Raw genomic sequence first — 15,731 nt, forward strand, 5'->3', positions numbered from 1 at the left:
ATAACAGACACACACACACACACACACACACACACACACACACACACACACACACACACACACACACACACACACACACACACACACACACAGTCACACACACAGTCACACGCACACTTTATAGAATGATGATAACAGGAAAACAAACGTAAACCACAATGAACTAAAAATATGAACTACTTGCATACAGTACCGGTCAAAAGTTGTTTTTGACAATAGTCTCTTAATCTCATCAAGGCTGCATTTATTTAATAAAAAATACAGTAAAAAAAAAGTAATACTGTGAAATAGTATTACAATTTTATTAAACTGGTTTCTGTTGTAATATAATTAAAAATGTAATTTATTTCTGTGACTGTTCAGCATCATTTCTCCAGTTTTTAGTGTTACATGATCTTTCAGAAATCATACTAATGCTTAATGCTGATTTGGTGCTAAACATTTCTTCTTATCAGTGTTAAACACAGCTATGATGCTTAATATTTTTTTGTTGAAACTGTGATTTTTCTTCTTCTTTTTTCAGGATTCTTTAATAAATAGAAAGTTCAAAAGAACAGATTTGTTTTTATAAATATAACTTTTTTTGTTTATAAATAAATTCATAAATCCAATAAATGGCATCCCAAGCCCCACCAGGCATTAATACACTGCACAATGTATAAAGCATATAATAAACTTCCAAAGAGGCTGTTCGAAATAAGAAAAAAAAGTCAGTATAAACAGAGAAGAATTCATATGTTTAAAAAAGTAAGTTCAAGAACTAATATAAAATAATAGATGTATATCTGTCCAAGGGGTGAAATCATTTTGAGATGGAATTAAAACAGTGTAATTAATTTAGTTAATTTAAGAAAATGTTTAAAAACAAAGTGATAAATAATTGTATTATAATATAACATGAATAATTGGTGTATGCACCATGTGATCTGTGAAATGTATCTATGTATATATAATCTTAGTAATTATCATTAAACTCTTTGGGAAATGTCCTATGTAACACTATTGTATATCTTGTGCTAATCTAATCCATTAGGAAAAAATTATGCTCATTAGATAAATATGTATAAAGGGTAAGGCATAATAGGCAGTGGCTTCTGCCTATTCCTTTTTCGGTTATGTTTTTTTTTTGTTATTTGTCTTTGTAATATATATATATATATATATATATATATATATATATATATATATATATATATATATATATATATATATATATATATATATATATATATATATATATAATATAATGTCGCTGCGCCGGTAATCCCATATGTCTACTATGTTTTCTATGTAATTTACAGAATAAATTTAAGCAATGGATACTCATTAAATCTTGACAATAAACACATCAATTAAACTATCTTAAATAAATGACCACTGTTTTGCTATTTATCTCTGTTTATGTCCGTAATTTGTGTACATTTTTGGTCAGGGCTCCAAAGTGGGGGTGCAGGTTCACAGGTTTTAATGGCAAATATGTAATATAGAGTACATATTTATGTAGTAGAAAAGTATTGCATGTCTTTAAATAAAGTTGAGTAAAATGTTCTACATTCAAAACAAGTTTAATTATGGCCAATACTGTAACAATTTGCTTTTAACCTATTTAATTACACACAACCAAATCTGTGATTACAGCATTGTAGTGACATCCGTCCATGTCTGCTCATGATCATTCTGACATGACTTGAAGACAGTAAATGACAGCACTGTGGGTATGTGGTGTCTTTTTTCAAGGTCGGGGCTGTTGTAAATGTATTTGTCTGGTTTATTCCACAGATGTTGTCAGCCTTGAGGAGGATTGTTTGCATCTGAATACTCTCATGTTCAGGACGAACAGTAAGTTGCTGAGTATTATTTCCTTTATTCAGATAATGGCACAAAAGGACAAATCAGTCGTCCTTGGATCTGCCCCTTCACTAACAAAATCAACTATTGTTAGCGTTTCAATTGCAGAAACAATGTATTGTTTTCATGGCAGCAATGAGCTTAGTAATTGTAATGAGTATGTATTAATTCCCGACTGAATGTCAAATATTTAGATTTACCCATTAATTAAAATGTGTACTTGAATGCTTATCTTCTTTGTTATATTACCTCTACTGTGAACAATTAGGATTTTTTTTTAAAGACACCCGCTTCCGTAAGCTAATTGTTTTCTTTTTTTCAGGGAGACTTTATCAGAACTGGCCACTAATTAACAGAAATCGCAGTAACTATTGCATAGGTAGCTTGTTAATTAATGGTCTAAGATGCAATTAAATTACAGATGCACGTCCTAATTTACTAACCAACTTCTCTTAATCCTGTGTAATTTCAGAGGGATCTTGTTAAATCGAAAAGCAGAATGATCAGGGTGGCAAAGTGCTAATTAAGCTCTAAATGGGGGGGCTGCATCAACAGAGCACAGGGATGATCCTTCGCTGTCTGTTTACATCGCTGCAGTGCATTCTGGGAGGTCACCCCACAACCTGGGGCAGGCGTTCTGTTCTACTGCTCTGGGAAAAAAAGTGTGTAAGACAGATAAAAACAGCACATCTAAATCCCTTCAGCTCTGTGTTTACAGACACAGATGACTTTATCTATTCTAATGTCATCAACAGTTAAAGCAGGAAACTTTATTTCCAAGAACTGAAGCATTTCCACATAAATACGTGACCGCTGAATAATTTGTTAAAGGGGCACCGATTTTCTGTTAAATGGTGGGAAGGCTCTCTGGTTGCACTTTATTTTACAGTATATGCAAGTATGTGTACTTACAGTTTACTTACCTAAGAAAGTACTTGGTAATATAAGGTGACTACATGGGTTAGGTTTAGAGGTATGTTCAGGGTTAGTACCTAGTTATTATTAACCATGATTGTAATTACTATAATAAGTACATAGTATGTACATGGGAAACAGGACTGTATAATAAAGTGCTACCAGTGCTGCTCTCTCGGTGGTGAGACATTGCTTTAATTTCTCATTTGTTTCTTATTAGCTGAAATTATTAGTTGAAGAGCATGCAGACTTTTTTAAGGCTCTGATTTTATTTATTTTTTTGATGAGAAAAAAACTCCAAAAGAGATGTCAATTATGTCTCAAACTTTACAAAAATTCCTTTGTTAAATTTCCATTTTAGACTTTTGGAAAAAAAGACAGAAGTCTTGTCATCTCTAGAGTTTCAGAAGATATCTCAAAATGTCTTAAACTGTGCTCAAATTTGTCAATATACCAAAGTTTACACTTCGATATCAGTGATCTCTGAATTAACTCAGATTTGACAAGAGACCAAAGTCTGCTTCCAAAGGTGAGGAATCTCATTATGAGCTCATCATTTATCAACAAACCCTTAGTTAAGCCGCCTCCTTAGATATTTCTTGTGAGGAAAAAGAGCTCAGTAATTTCTTGTCATCTAGTTTCAGAAAGGATCTAAAAAATGTCTCTAATTTCCAGAATACCAAAGTCTGCAATTAGACATAAAAGGTCTCTGAATGAACTCAAATTTTTTCAAGAATTTCTTGAACTCAACATAAAGTTGTTGTTGTTTTTTCTCCTAAGAAAATAATCTTGGATGTCGTTATTTTACAGTTTCAGAAGAGATCTCAATAATGTCTCATATGTGCTCAGAATTGACAAGATACCAAGGTCCACTCCCAAAGGTGAGAAAACATTTCTCAACAAATTGTTGGAAAAAAAAGACAAATGTTATCATCTCTAGAGTTTGAGAAAAGATCTCAACATTTTCAATATACCAAAGTTTGCAATCAGATATCAGTGATCTGATTCTTAAGTTGATTCTTAAAGCCTAGTTCACACTGCCCGATTTTTGCCCCAATTTTGAGTCGCCGACAGGTTTTGCGAAATTGCCGACAAATGCCCGAGATCATAGGGAAATCGGTGCTCGTGACAATCACGCAGTGTTAATAATTAAAGATGCGATCAGAGAGAATCGCCAACAACCATGAGATATTTGGCATGCTAAATATCTGGACCTGTCGGCGATTCAAACTCTTGCTGTGTGAACAGCGTTCTGACTGAAAATTACATCGGCGATGACCGACAGCCAATGAAAGAGTGAGATACAGGGCAGCGGGAGGTTCAGGGAGGAGTAATAGAGCAGAATATCAGTATTTTAATAGATTATATTTACAATTCTATCAAACAGAAACAAAGGCCAAACATTTGCACATCCAGCCGCAGCAGCAGCACATTACAAAATTATTTATTTCTCTCAAACTCTTTGCAGAACACAATCCTGGCTCCCTCTGTCTCCGTCAATTTCTTCCGCCATAATCTTTTTTCTTTTTCTCCACAAATCAGCGCACATCAAATTTGAAGCAAACTTTGTGCAGTTTATCATTTTTAATAACAATTCAAAGTCTCGCGCAAGAACTCCGGTCTGACGCACGTGTGATCTCGGCATTGTTTACTTGTTACATCGCACGTGTAGGGAAACGTAGTTTGCACACCAGAGAGAGAGTTGTCTGCGATTCTTCCTCTTGTTCAGTCAAGCAGTTTTCCTGAGAAAAAGACCAGTCATTAACTTGTGGTTCCTCCAAAGTTTTGGAAGAAATCCCAATGTCTCAAAATGATTTGCCAAGATTTGCTCTTCTCCCAAAGGTGAGAAATCTTATTATAAACTTAACATTTCTCAACAAATTCTTAGTGAAATCTTTTAAATTTGATTATTAATTTGTTTTTGTTTTTACTAAATTTTTCTCCTGAGAAAAAGACTCCTTTAGAGTTTTTGAATAAATCTGAACAGCGTCAGAAGGGTTGGTTTGGGTTTGTCAAGATACCGAAGCATACTAAAGTTAAGCAAATTCCAAATCGATTAACAAATTCTTAGTTTTGTGGTCTTTTCCATTTGAAGTCCCTGCAATTGCACGTCATCTCTGGATTTTCAGAAGAGATCTCAAAAATGTCTCCAATTGTGCTCATTCAATATACCAAAGTTTGCAATCAGATATTAGTGATCTCTGAATAAACTCAAACAGATTAAGTTGTTGTTGTTGTTTTTTCCAGATTTTTCTCTTGAGAAAAAGACTACAGTCATCTTGCATTTGGTTCTTCTAGAGTTTTGGAAGCGATCACAACAACTTCTCAAATTGTTCTTTGATTTGACAAGAGACCAAGGTCGACTCCCAAAAGCAAGGCATGTCATTAAGAACTAAACATTTCTCAACAAATTCTCAAACAAAATTTTTTTTTTGGCTTGTGGGGGGAAATAACTTGAGTGATCTTTTATCATCTCTAGCCCTTCAGAAAAGATCTCAAAAGATCTCAAAAATACATTTTCCAATATACCAAATTTTGTAATCAGATATCAGTGATCTCTTAATTACCTCAAAACTTTTCTCAACTGATTACTAATTTGTTTTTGTTTTTCTAGATTTTTCTCCTGAGAAAAAGACGTCAGTCATCATGCATGAGGTTTCTCCAGACTTCTGGAAGTGATTACATCAATGTGCAAATGTGCTTAGATTTACCAAAATACCAATGTCTGCACCCAAAAGCAAGAAATCTCATTATGAACTCAACATTTCGCCTCAAATAATCTGATCTATCCACATTCATCTTATAGGTATGCACTCTCACAATATGTCAACAATAGTCTCATTTGTGTCAATTTTTGTCTCCAAAGGAATTTTATGAAAAACATCTGAGAGAAAGTTCACACTTAAATGAAACATAATGGGGGTGAAGCAAATTCAAAGTCAAATTCATTCGAGACTAGACATTTCTTACCACAGGGTATTCAATGACAAAGTTCAAATGAAAAATGAGGTATTGCGGTAAAACAACTTTGCAACTCTGTCACTGCAAGTCAGATATTTTACATTTGTCTCATGCTTGTTGACCACAATTTCCCTCATTTTTAAGTGCCTCCTGTGAGGAAAACGTGGCCCCCGTCATATACGGTTAAGATGCCTTCCTCTGGGCTTTAGGGAATCAGACAGACAACATGGCTGCCTCTGATTAAGAGTGTAAGAAATCCTGTTACACACTTGCAGCTGAACGCCTGAGAATATCACCACTCTCATTATTGGGCTGGGATTTAGAGAAGGGCTTGTAGCGTTCCTCATTGGGAAAATGTCTACAAACATCTTTTCATCCTTTTTCCTCTATATTTTACTCCCTCAGTCAATTTAGTTTCATCAGTCTTGTAAAACAATAAGTAGTCATGTTTCTTTTCTGCGTGCTGTCGTATGGTCAAGGTGACTCTTTGCTAATGCGTGTAATAACAGAATCGTGTGGCGGGGAATGCTTACAGCTGTCTGCTTCCACAGCAAGATCTTTTAGTATTCCTACATGTTGCATCATAAAGAACAGACAAAAAGAAAGTTGCATGGTCAGGAAAACATTTCAATGGACTTTACACAAAGTTAGTCTATCATACACTGTAAGTGTTCATTTCTTTATCTTTCTTTTGCAGCCTGAAAGATCAGAGAATAATGGGAAACAAATTGAATTAAACAAAGAGAAGGTAATGCTGTTTATCTTTAAATATATTGTGCAGTAGAGATCATTGTTGGCGGAAACTCAATGCAAGTAATGTGAGTTACGTAATCAGATTACTTTTTCAAGTAACTAGTAAAGTTAGCCCACATTTTAAAATATAATTTCACCGCGGGATCGTTGTGTGATTAGTTGAGAAATCAACTTTCCCTTGAGCTTTTGATATATAAAGGGTCATGGTAATATAAGAGTATCCTGTAAGTTTCAAAGCTGAAAACGTCCTTGTTAGTCAAAGAAAAGCTTTTATAGACACCAGGCCCAGAAAACGATCATGTTCCTATCTTTACGTCATCGACTGATGAAACGCGCCTCTACAGAATAAAAAGCATGTGTAATTCAGTAGCCCCGCCCACCAACTCATCAGTTCACATTAGCCAGCAGCAATAAACATGCCGAAGAATATAGCAAGATATTGCACTATTCCTGGTTGTGGAAGAACACAGTCGCTGCATAAGTTTCCTTCGGATCCTAATATTAGGAATGTGTGGTCTAACTTTATTTTTAAGGAAGTTCCAGCTGACGTGGGGAAGACAGTGGTGTTCACTTAATTTCACCGCGGGATCGTTGTAAACAAATCTCACAATGCTATTCTTCTATATTGGATCCGAAAGGAGGAATGGTGCAACACACTTATTTGAGTAAAACGTGTTTTTTTATATGTCATAGTATTGCATTGTTATAGATCGTTTTGCTTTACATAACTTTAGCACGCCTGTCGGCAGGCCAATGAATCTCGTAATATTCCTTTCTTGTTCTGCTATTCTCTTTCTCTTGTCTTGACATTTGAAGGGCGCGCGGTTCGCTCTTGTATTAAACGATCGTGCGGGCTATGTAATACAAAAATAATAGTCCAATTAATTGCGGGTGGATGAGAAATAAATCATTGTGTTTGTTTGATAAAGACGTACTTGAATCATTCCGGTTGCCGCTTTCAAATAATCTCTCCCTCATGTGAACTGAACTGACAGGGGTTAGATATGACAGGAGCTGAAGCTCATTAAATATGCAAATCTTATCCAATCCTAGCCATAGGGATTTACTTCCAAGTCTCCAGTGCGTCAAATGCCCATCAAAACCCAGCGTTTTTGAGAGAGCCTCAAAACCAGTGTAGAAAGTATTGGGAGAAAATTAAAGGATTCTTGTACATACAAGGATGAATTCATACAGGGCCATACTACAGGTCCTTCTCAAAAACATCTCTAACTAGCATATTGTGATAAAGTTCATTATTTTCCATAATGTAATGATAAAAATTAAACTTTCATATATTTTAGATTCATTGCACACCAACTGAAATATTTCAGGTCTTTTATTGTTTTAATATTGATGATTTTGGCATACAGCTCATGAAAACCCAAAGTTCCTCTCAAAATCTCAAAAAATTTGAATATTTCATCCGACCAATAAAAGAAAAGTGTTTTTAATACAAAAAATGTCCACCTTCAAATAATTATGTTCAGTTATGCACTCAATACTTGGTCGGGAATCCTTTTGCAGAAATGACTGCTTCAATGCGGCGTGGCATGGAGGCGATCAGCCTGTGGCACTGCTGAGGTGCTGGAGGCCCAGGATGCTTCGATAGCGGCTTTAAGCTCATCCAGAGTGTTGGGTCTTGAGTCTCTCAACTTTCTCTTCACAATATCCCACAGATTCTCTATGGGGTTCAGGTCAGGAGAGTTGGCAGGCCAATTGAGCACAGTAATGGTTACCAGTGGTTTTGGCACTGTGAGCAGGTGCCAGGTCGTGCTGAAAAACGAAATCTTCATCTCCATAAAGCTTTTCAGCAGATGGAAGCATGAAGTGTTCCATAATCTCCTGATAGCTAGCTGCATTGACCCTGCCCTTGATAAAACACAGTGGACCAGCACCAGCAGCTAACATGGCACCCCAGACCATCACTGACTGTGGGTGCTTGACACTGGACTTCAGGCATTTTGGCATTTCCTTCTGCGGCACCTGTAGCCCATTTCCTGCACACGCCTGTGCACGGTGGCTCTGGATGTTTCTACTCCAGACTCAGTCCACTGCTTCCGCAGGTCTCTCAAGGTCTGCAATCGGTCCTTCTCCACAATCTTCCTCATGGTCCGCTCACCTCTTCTCGTTGTGCAGCATTTTTTTGCCACACTTTTTCTTTCCCACAGACTTCCCACTGAGGTGCCTTGATACAGCACTCTGGGAACAGCCTATTCGTTCAGAAATTTCTTTCTGTGTCTTACCCTCTTGCTTGAGGGTGTCAATGATGGCCTTCTGGACAGGGTCGGGTCAGCAGTCTTACCCATGATTGTTTTTTTGAGTAATGAACCAGGCTGGGAGTTTTTAAAAGCCTCAGGAAGGCACCCCCCCCCCCTCCCCCAATAATTTATTTAAAAAATAATCAATAAATGTAATGAATTAATTAAAAAATGTTTAAATATGTAGGGAGCCTCTAAAGGGATATGGTGCAGAAAAAAATATGAGATGGAATGGGTAAGGATTACAAAATGTTTGCATTTCCCCGAGAAACTTTGTGTTCACTCGCAAAGAACACAAAAGTTTAGCGAGCAAATGCAAATGTTTTTTTGTTTTTTTTAAAGGAATGAATGCAAAGGTTTTGCGAGGGAACACAAGGGCGGCGTAAACATTTTGCGGACGAATGTGAAGTTTCTCGTGGGGAATGCAAAACATTAGCGAGAAAACGCAAAAGCATTGACTTATAATTTTTTCTCCCATCTCATTTTTTTTCAACCACCATGTCCCCCTAGAGGCTCGGTAAGTTTGCGAGTTGCGAGAAAAAAAAAGATTCACTATTTAAAAAGAACCTGTTGATAAGAGTAATTTGTTCGTTAACTGTTCTGCATTGGTTGAGATGTTTGTAGTCGAATGCAACCAATATGCAAACTTTTGACAAAAAAGATTTAGTAACGATGTAGATTTTGTGGAAAAAATGGTGGAAGTGTACAGACATTAATTTGAGAACCGTTAACCGAACATCAGGTAAATCCGTTCTTTCTAAATCTAGTACTAGTAAATCTAGTACTTTTCTGAATAAGAACCAGCTCTCCATTCAAAACTATAGTTGTGTTGTGCATGTATTGTGCATTTGAAATTCCAGCTTGTCTGGATTTAAACTTAGAATTTTTACAATTTAATGAAATGCTCTTTAAAGGATTAAAGTCCACAGAGTTTGAGAACACGTCTGCAACATAGACTTCACTCCGTAATTACAGTCATGCCTGAACCAGCAATTTGTTCCTTGACACAAAGCATAAAAGTCTTTCCTAAACGCCGACCGTAAACACGCATATCAACTTTTAGAGACCATTTTGATCCCGCTAGAATTCCTATCAATAACACGTCCCCGATCAGCCAGTGAACTGCAAAACACAGTCAAGGCGGCAATTAGCGCAAATTAACAGACATTTTCAAAACCGTCTTTGCTCAGAAAATGGCCGCTTTGTAGTTCAAAAACATCCCACTCTGGCCCTCATGTGGGAGTTCTTCCAGCAATTGCTTAAATCCTAAAATAAGTACTGCAATCTCCAGGCACAGACACACTGTAATGCTTTAAAAACAATTTAGAAACTGTCATCGTTGTAATTACAGTAACTAATTACCGTCCTCGGCAAACAAATAGCTTAACATAATACGGCGGCCCAATCAATTTTGAAGAAATGCAAATTCCGAGCGCGAAAGGGGGGCATTTTGGCAAACCTGAAAAGGAATTCCGGAAATAATGCACTTTGTTTTATCCACACATAATTCCCAGGGAATATCATATCATAAATATTTGCATTCAGTTCTTATCAGGACATTTGCATTTGCCTCTTATCAGCCAGCAAACCAGGCACCGGCAGATAGCGAGAGCGGCTTCCACGCCATACACACATTTCTAATGAGACACGTCCCAGGCTGATATCATATTTTGGCTAGAACTTTATCGCCAAAACGAGGAGGTCATTTTCTCCTAGAGTTGGCTCATCTTGGAGCTGTCTTTGAGTTGTTGCTTTTTTCTCTCATTTGATGTGATTCAACTCAGATTCATTTTTTAAAAGCCCGCAAAAAGGGATTATTTCTTTTCTTCTCGCAACCGCAACTGCCTGCTATCAGTGGCACGTATGCTAGCAGTGATTATCACCACGTCACAAAATATTTCAGTTTTATCAGTGTATTATTTTATTTGCCACTGCATCATCCCTTGAAAGAGGGAGGGAGGGAGGGAGGTAGAGAGACGGCGAAGCTCATCTGCATGAACCGTCGTCCTCGAAGCACAAACAGACAGCGCAGCCGTGCCCATCTTCTTCAATTACTACACGTATGCAACAGTTAGAGGGGAAAAAAATGAAAATAATTGTTTGATAACATTTTCAAAAAGGCATTCCACAATAACAATTTCATGGCGCATTGCAGAGTGTAATTATAAATCAGGCGTTTTTCTCGGACAGCCAGAAAAACACTGGAGGTCAAGTGAAGTGTCCTAGTCAAATGCTGGTCTCATTAGCACAATCTGCTATTATCTGCTAATTATTTCTCTGTTGCTCCAAACCGCTGTGCTGGGCGCTGGGCATCCGTCTACCCACGCGCCTCTCAAATCAGTTACCTCTCCAGAGCCGGTGCTTGTGCAAATGCGTTCCTCCGCATAAATTACAAAAACGATTCAACAAAATGTTACGTTTTCTTTTGATGTAACCATAATCAAGAAGAAAAAAAAAGAAAATATGTTGACTCTCACTGTTTTCCTACTTAGTTTCTTGGTGTCTGTCCTTATCGCTTTTCTACAATTAAACGCATTGCTACGCTGAAAAAATAAACAGGAGTAAACAAGAAATGCTGAATTATAAAATCCATATGCAAACCACTTCCATATAGACAGAATCTAGTGCAAAAACTGTTTGGAAAAAGAAAAGAAAAAAGTTTGGGGTCATTACGTTTTTTTTTAAAGAAATTATTTATTTTATTCAGCTAGGAGACATTAATTTGATCAAAAGTGACAAAGACATTTATAATGTTGCAAAAGATTTCTATATATAAAAAAAAAAGTGCTGTTCTTTTTTCCCCCACAAAAATATTAAAGGGTTACTTCACCCAAAAATGAAATTGATGTCATTAATGACTCACCCTAATTTTGTTCCACACCCGTAAGACCTCTGTTCATCTGTCAGAACACAGTTTAAGATATTTTATATTTGAGTCCCAGAGCATGTACAGTCTGCACACTTTACTGTCCATGTCAAGAAAGGTAATAAAAACATCATCAAAGTAGTCCATATGTGACATCAGTTGGTTGATTAGAATCTCTTGAAGCATCGAAAATACATTTTTGTCCAAAAATAACAAAAACTATGACTATTTATTCAGCATTGTCTTCTCTTCCGTGTTCCTCAAAAATAGATTCAAACAGTCATGAATCAGTGAATCGATCAATAATTCGGATCGCCAGTGTCACGTGATTTCAGCAGTTTGGCAGTTTGACACGCGATCTAAAATCACGTGACATAGGACATTTTATATTAGTTTCCTGGTGGAAATTTCGACACTCAGTGATTTTTAATATTTTAATCGATACACTAAAAAGGTTGTGTGCACCGATTTGTTCAATAATTCTTTCTGCAGGTTCCATCATTGCACCAGTAAATCTGCATATCATGCATGAAACTGACTTGTTTCACAAATTGTCATTCATGATTCAAACTTACTTATAGATGTCCCAGCATATTTAACTGTGACGGGAGAACATTGTAACATGTTACATTTCAGCTTGAAATCTATGGGCAGTGGTGGAGGAAGTACTGAACCTCAGTACTTAAGTAAAAGTACAAATAACCAGAGCCATATTTACTTAAGTAAAAGTAGATGTACTACAACGACAATCCTAAGTAAAAGTAAAAAAGTACTTGATTTTAAATGTACTTTTAGTATTAAAAGTAAAAGTACTTGTATAACAATTTATTCTCTTCATGTTTATATTCTAGTAATTAAAAAGAAGAAAACAGTATGGGCTGTGGCGTTTTAATTAAGTTAGTTTTGGGTTAATGTAGGCTAATTGTGCGTATCATCTGTTGCCCAGTTTACATTCTGACTCACAATATCAGGGTGATCTGCAGAGTTAAATATCAATGTTCAGAAGTAACATTTTCATCAGCTTTGATGTATTTACATCTTCATATTTATGAGGATTAATCTTAAATATAGGATATGCTTCAGTTTTCCTTTTATATTCTTAAATTTGATCAATAAATTAAATTAGAATAATGCTATATGGTTGTTAAATTAAATAATTTACACTGACAAATTACAACTGCATTAAGTAATGTTACAAGATTGTTTTAACTATATATTTTTAATACAATAAGAAACGTTGGAAAGAATGTTTAAACATGAAACTAAACTACCGTAGGTGGCGGCAAGTCTTAATGAGTGAGTCATTGAGTCGGTTCGTTCAAACGGCTGATTCGTTCATGAATGAGGCAGTCGTTTACGAACAGGTAATTGAAATATGATCTAATCTTGGAAATATTTTCGCTGCTGTAATAGAACAAAAGCAGTTTATATTGCATCTAAAATGTTAGTGACTAGTTTTAATTAATTGTTTATGGAACTGTCATGAAATCAGTGTCACATTTTCAGTCGTGTTGGTATTCAGGAAAACACCACTCTTGGTCGTGTCATGTGAAATTTTTTAACTGTATTATACTCGTTATAAAATATAAAAACCTTCACATTTTGAATATTTACTGCAGTATGTTTCTGAGTTTCTCTGAGTTTCGGCGTTGGTTTGTTTCCATTGCTCCTCGAGAGTCTGCGCGTGCGCGATTGTCAACAGCGCAACTGTCAGTTCATACATTAGCCTATTACCGGTATTATCCATTAATTATCCGAACAAACCTTAATCTCGAGCCCTGAAACTGATCCGAAAATGTAATGAAACGTTGTAGAAATGTAGTGGAGTAGAAAGTAAAATATTTGCTGCAAAATGTAACAAAGTAAAATTAAAAGTATGCACTATTGATTCTACTTGAGTAAAGTACAGATACGTAAAAAATGTACTTAAGTAAAGTAACGAAGTATTTGTACTTCGTTACATTCCACCACTGTCTATGGGAATGTGTAATGTGCTGAAGCAAACATTTAGGTCAATGCTACCACATCAATGCTAATGCAATCTCTGTTTACTGCTATCTCTGCTCTGGGCTCTGATTCTGAAAGAACACAGATACAGAGGAATGAACTGATATGTGTATCTTGAGCAGACCGATCTCTCATTTTTGGAGCATATTAAACTGCATCTCCCTGTCTGCTAATGCTAGTAGTGGCTAAGTTATCTCACCTTTGTTATTGTCTTGAAATCTTATCATCATCTTTGTTTAAACAGAGAGGCCAACACATTCCTGCTCTGTTTCTGCTGTTTTCCCTTCATCCAGAGCTCCTTCAAAATGTTAGTTTGGTCCTTCATTTGGACAAACTGAGGTTAGAGGCTAGACTGATCATTGTGATGACAAGTGTTTTATTAATCATAAAAGTGAGTCATTGTGTGCTGTTATTAGAGTGTGACAGAAGTCCTAGTTTGATACGGTTTCCAGGACACACACACATTTTATCACTGTAGTACTGAGACTTCCATGACACAAATAAGCAAAATGCCAAATGATTTTGTCCCATTATAACAGCGGAAGCAACTTAAAATACATACAGATATACATCGCGCCCCTTCTGGATTGGAGTGTGAATTGCCTCTGTATTCGGTATTCGTTGTTTGACTGTGTGCAATGAACCGTGACGTCCATACTGTGAATGTTCTGGACGAATACAATATTGTCGACTTTAGTGCAATGTGCGCCTCAGCATACGCTGACCCCGCTCTGTGATTTTTACATGACCTACCACTTTGTTGCTGGTGTCCCCACGTGGCCTTAGACTTAGAGCAAAGGTGGCAACCTATCACGGTACCACGCTTGAATTCACTGAGCTCCTAATAGCGTCCATATTGATAGGATAGCATCTTGCAGTTGATGGAGATTTGTGAGATGCTCATCCAGGGCACGAAGCTCCCATTTCTCCACATCCCAAAGATGCTCTATTGGGTTGAGATCTGGTGACTGTGGGGGCCATTTTAGTACAGTGAACTCATTGTCATGTTCAAGAGACCAATTTGAAATGATTCGAGCTTTGTGACATGGTGCATTATCCTGCTGGAAGTAGCCAACAGAGGATGGGTACATGGTGGTCATAAAGGGATGGACATGGTCAGATACGTCCTACCCAGGTAGGACGTAGCATTTAAACAATGCCCAATTGCCACTAAGGGACCTAAAGTGTGCCAAGAAAACATCCCCCACACCATTACACCACCACCACCAGCCTGCACAGTGGTAACAAGGTATGATGGATCCATGTTCTCATTCTGTTTACGCCAAATTCTGACTCTACCATCTGAATGTCTCAACAGAATCGAGACTCATCAGACCAGGCAACATTTTTCCAGTCTTCGACTGTCCAATTTTCGCGAGCTCTTGTAAATTGTAGCCTCTTTTTCCTATTTGTAGTGGAGATGAGTGGTACCCGGTGAGGTCTTCCGTTGTAGCTCATCCGCCTCAAGGCTGTGCGCGTTGTGGCTTGACAAATGCTTTGCTGCATACCTCGGTTGTAACGAGTGGTTATTTCAGTCAAAGTTGCTCTTCTATCAGCTTGAATCAGTCGGCCCATTCTCCTCTGACCTCTAGCATCAACAAGTCATTTTCGCCAACAGGACTGCCGCATACTGGATGTTTTTCCCTTTTCACACCATTCTGTGTAAACGCTAGAAATGGTTGTGCATGAAAATCCCAATAACTGAGCAGATTGTGAAATACTCAGACTGGCCTGTCTTGCATCAACAACCATGCCACGCTCAAAATTGCTTAAATCACCTTTCTGTCCCATTCTGACATTCAGTTTGGATTTCAAGAGATTGTCTTGACCAGGACTACACCCCTAAATGCATTGAAGCAACTGCCATGTGATTGGTTGATTAGATAATTGCCTTAATGAGAAATTGAACAGGTGTTTCTAATAATCTTTTAGGTGATTGTATATATATGTGTGTGTATATATATAATATCACATAAGTCGGTGAGCATGCTGTCTAAGGCTGAGACTAGAATGGAGATTGAGATGGAGATCTGAGATATAACCCTTCGAACCCAAAATCATCTTTAACGTATTCAGTTGACAATGACTCTATCTAAGCAGCTGATGACATTTAAGTTGTAGTG

At 37.0% G+C, this 15,731-nt stretch overlaps 2 long non-coding RNA genes across 3 annotated transcripts in view; both read left to right on the plus strand.

Moving 5' to 3' along the window:
• LOC137083594 (uncharacterized) overlaps nucleotides 1–3,631 on the plus strand; it is a 28,681-nt gene extending 25,050 nt beyond the window's left edge. Inside the window, exons 3-5 of one of the 2 annotated variants that reach the window (XR_010906537.1) lie at nucleotides 1,780–1,839; nucleotides 2,321–2,510; nucleotides 3,574–3,631. This is a non-coding gene — a long non-coding RNA (uncharacterized lncRNA). Of the gene's footprint in view, nucleotides 1–1,779; nucleotides 1,840–2,170; nucleotides 2,228–2,320; nucleotides 2,511–3,573 lie in introns of those variants that run through there. The other variant, XR_010906538.1, reaches the window with a different exon arrangement.
• A 1,756-nt stretch (nucleotides 3,632–5,387) lies between these two features.
• LOC137083595 (uncharacterized) lies at nucleotides 5,388–7,138 on the plus strand. Its single transcript, XR_010906539.1, has 3 exons — nucleotides 5,388–5,569; nucleotides 6,422–6,472; nucleotides 7,011–7,138. It is a non-coding gene; the product is annotated as an uncharacterized lncRNA (long non-coding RNA).
• The last annotated feature ends 8,593 nt before the right edge of the window (nucleotides 7,139–15,731 follow it).

This window comes from Pseudorasbora parva, chromosome 7 (assembly GCF_024679245.1).
Source record: "Pseudorasbora parva isolate DD20220531a chromosome 7, ASM2467924v1, whole genome shotgun sequence".
Taxonomy (NCBI): domain Eukaryota; kingdom Metazoa; phylum Chordata; class Actinopteri; order Cypriniformes; family Gobionidae; genus Pseudorasbora; species Pseudorasbora parva.